This window comes from Sorex araneus, chromosome 8, assembly GCF_027595985.1.
Source record: "Sorex araneus isolate mSorAra2 chromosome 8, mSorAra2.pri, whole genome shotgun sequence".
Lineage (NCBI taxonomy): Eukaryota > Metazoa > Chordata > Mammalia > Eulipotyphla > Soricidae > Sorex > Sorex araneus.
This window is the reverse complement of record NC_073309.1, coordinates 44,163,074-44,166,562: the sequence shown is the minus strand read 5'-3', so window position 1 is coordinate 44,166,562 and position 3,489 is coordinate 44,163,074. Positions and strand designations below refer to the sequence as shown.

The 3,489-nt window shown below is 45.2% G+C and overlaps 1 non-coding gene across 1 annotated transcript; it reads right to left on the bottom strand.

The window, feature by feature from the left end:
- Positions 1-2,519: 2,519 nt before the first annotated feature.
- On the bottom strand, positions 2,520-2,626 carry LOC129406941 (U6 spliceosomal RNA). The gene has a single exon (XR_008631348.1). It is a non-coding gene; the product is annotated as a U6 spliceosomal RNA (small nuclear RNA).
- Positions 2,627-3,489: the final 863 nt, after the last annotated feature.

Sequence of the window (3,489 nt, the reverse complement as noted above, 5' to 3'; positions counted from 1 at the left end):
ATCACATTCAATATTTCGATAAAAGATCCACCATTATTAATTGGAATTTTCCCAAGCAATCAGACCTTCACAAAAGGCATACTTAGAAAATTTTTTTTCAGGGGCTAGAGCGATAGCTCAGTGAGCAGTGCGTTTGCTTTGCACGCAGCCGAACCGGGTTCAATTCCCAGCATCCCATATGGTCCCCTGAGCACCACCAGGACTAATTCCTGAGTGCAGAGCCAGGAGTAACACCTGTGCATTGCCAGGTGTGAACCAAAAAGAAAAAAAAAACTTTTGTTTTCGATGCTGGTTATGAAGAGGATATGATTTGGGATTTCTGGTATATAAGTAATAAGTCTAGATCGATATAATTTTATATTATTTTATTTTTTGGAAAAAAGAGAAGAATTGGGTCCTACTATTAATTATTCATCAGCATGTCTGATTGGAGCCTTCTAGGGTGTGACCTTAGCCAGGGACCCTATGAGTGTGGATATGTGAGTGGTCCCTATAGGGTGTGGCCTTAACCTGGGGTCCTATTACTACTGTGTTTCATATAAATAAGGCGGTTGAGGCAAGGCAGGTCAAGAAATTTCCACGATCACAGGCGACTTATTTCTCCATGTTCGTTCCAGCCTGGACAGGATCAGGTATCACTTGCCTGGGCCCAATGCAAACTGTTTGAATCAGGGTCCAGAGGGGCTGCGACCCCACAGGCAATTAGTTTCGATACTCTGGGGTGCAGAGATCAACACAGGGTACTCAGCACCTCCGGACACTGGTGCTTAGTGCTGGAGAGATGCTACAGCCAGGAAGACAATTGCCTTGCACACAGCTCACCCAGTATTATTCCTCATCATAGGAACCCTGAGCCCTGCCATGTGTGTCCTAGTGCCTACAGTCAGGATTCAACCTTGAGCACCACCTGGTATAGCCCCTGAACAAAACTAAAGCAGACACGAGGTACCTCATATCCCAAGGAGTGGAGACATTCCCCTCTACAAATATAGAAGAAGGGGTACATCTTTGCCCATCACACCAACCTCAGCCCTGCAGAAATATTGTTCCCCAAAGAAGCAGACACAGCCCCACTCATATCTGAGCTTACCTGAGATCTATTGAGAAAACCATATGGACAATCTGTGTCTCTGCTCTGGAAACTGTAAGACTCTTCTTAACTGGGGAGAGAGACAGAGACATTGAGAGAGAGACAGAGACAGAGAGACTGTCAGTGAGGGGGCACACATGGCAGTACTCAGGATTTTCCCTTGGATGTGCTCAGGGATCACTCCTGCCGTGTGCTGGGGACCATATAGGTACCAGGATTGACCTTATTCAATCGCATCAAGGCAAATGGCCTTCCTGCTGTACAATGCATTGGCCCCTAGCCAGGAGTTTTTTGGTTTTTTTAATTTATTGAATACCCATAAGAACCGTTCCAAAGCTTTCCAGTTTATGTCTGGGTCATATAATATTCAAACACCCATTCCTACACAGTGCACATTTTACACCTCCAGGAAACCCTATATATCCTCCATTCCAACCCTCCCTGGTTGTGTGGCAGATAATTTCCATTTTACTCTGTCTCTATTTGATCACATTTAATATTTCGATAAAAGACCCACCATTATTATTTGGAATATTCCCCATCCATCAAAACTGCCGAAAAAGGCATACATAATTTGTTTTCTTTTTTTCTTTTTTTTTGGTTTTTTTTTATTAGTTTATTTTTAATTAGAGAGTCACCGTGAGGGTACAGTTACAGATCCATACATCTTTGTGCTCATGCTTCCCCCATACAAAGTTCGATAACCCATCCCTTCACCAGTGCCCATTCTCCACCACCTGTAAACCCAACACCCTCCCCCCCTTCCCAGTCCCGTCTCTCCCCACCCCACCCTGCCACTATGGCAGGGAATTCCCTTTTGTTCTCTCTCTCTGATTAGGTGTTGTGGTTTGCAATAAAGGTGTTGAGTGGCCATTGTGTTCAGTCTCTAGTCTGTATTCCGCCCGCCTCACCCTTCCCCCACATGACCTCCAACCACATTTTACTAGGTGGTCCCTTCCCTGAGTTACCCAGAATGAGAGACCAGCCTCCAAGCCATGGAAACAATCTCCTGGTACTTATTTTTACTATTCTTGGGCATTAGTCTTATAGTCTATTACTCTATATTCCACAGATGAGTGCAATCTTTCTATGTCTGTCTCTCTCTTTCTGACTCATTTCACTTAGCATGATACTTTCCATGTTGATCCACTTATATGCAAACGTCATGACCTCATTTTTTCTAACAGCTGCATAGTATTCCATTGTATAGATGTACCAGAGTTTCTTCAACCAGTCATCTGTTCTAGGGCACTCGGGTGTTTTCCAGATTCTGGCTATTGTAAAGAGTGCTGCGGGATGAACATATAAGTGCATATGTCACTTCGACTATACTTTTTGGCTTTTCTGGGATATATTCCCAGCAGTGGTATTGCTGGGTCAAATGGGAGCTCAACCTCTAGTTTTTTGAGAATCGTCCATACTGTTTTCCAAAAATATGGAACGCTTCACGAATTTGCGTGTCATCCTTGCGCAGGGGCCATGCTAATCTTCTCTCTACCGTTCCAATTTTAGTGTATGTGCTGCCGAAGGGAGCACAATAATTTGTTTTCTATTGTGATTATGAAGAGCATATAATTTTGGATTTCTGATATTTAAGTAATAATCCTGGATGGATTTCTGCCAAAAGCCACTGGGTTTCGATATGGTTTGTGTGCCTCTGGATTCAAGTCCCGTTCAGGAGCCAGAGGAGCAGTCGTGGGCTGCCTCCTCAGGGCAGGCTAACTCGGTTACAACCCCCCATCCCATGAGCCTTGCGTCTCATCACTGCAGTGTCCTACCTGACTCGCTAATAGACCCTGAAAGATGGCGGCCACCATGCCAGAGGGGGAAAATGGCAGAAGGGTCAAATACCCTTCCGCCCCTTGTGTGGCACAGCACCACAGTCCAGATGCATTTCTGGGCAAAGCGGCTATGTTCGGAGATTTGATTTGTGTGCCTCTGGGATCATGGCTGTTCAAGACCCGCAAGAGTAGTTCATGGGTGGAAACTTGGTGCCTCGTCAGGGCCAGGAGTTAATTGGTTTTTGTTTTTTGGTTTTTGGGTCACACCTTGCGATGCACAGGGGATACTTCTGGATCTTCATTCAGGAATTACCCCTGGTGGTACTCAGGTACCATATGAGATGCTAGGATTCAAACCCGGGTCGGCCGCGAGCAAGGCAAACGCCCAACCCGCTGTGCTATCGCTCCAGCCCCGAGTTAATTGTTTTTAACAGAAGTCCCTTTTATTTGTTTGTTAATAAATACATGATTCCAATGTAATTTTCTGTTTCCTCTCTCGCAGATGTGGGAGGATGAGTTTAAGCAAGAAGCATTCATTTGGGGCCAGAGGGAGAATATACGAGTGGGTGTTTCCCTACATGCAGCTCGCCAAGGTTCATCCCCAGTCCTTCGTACAGT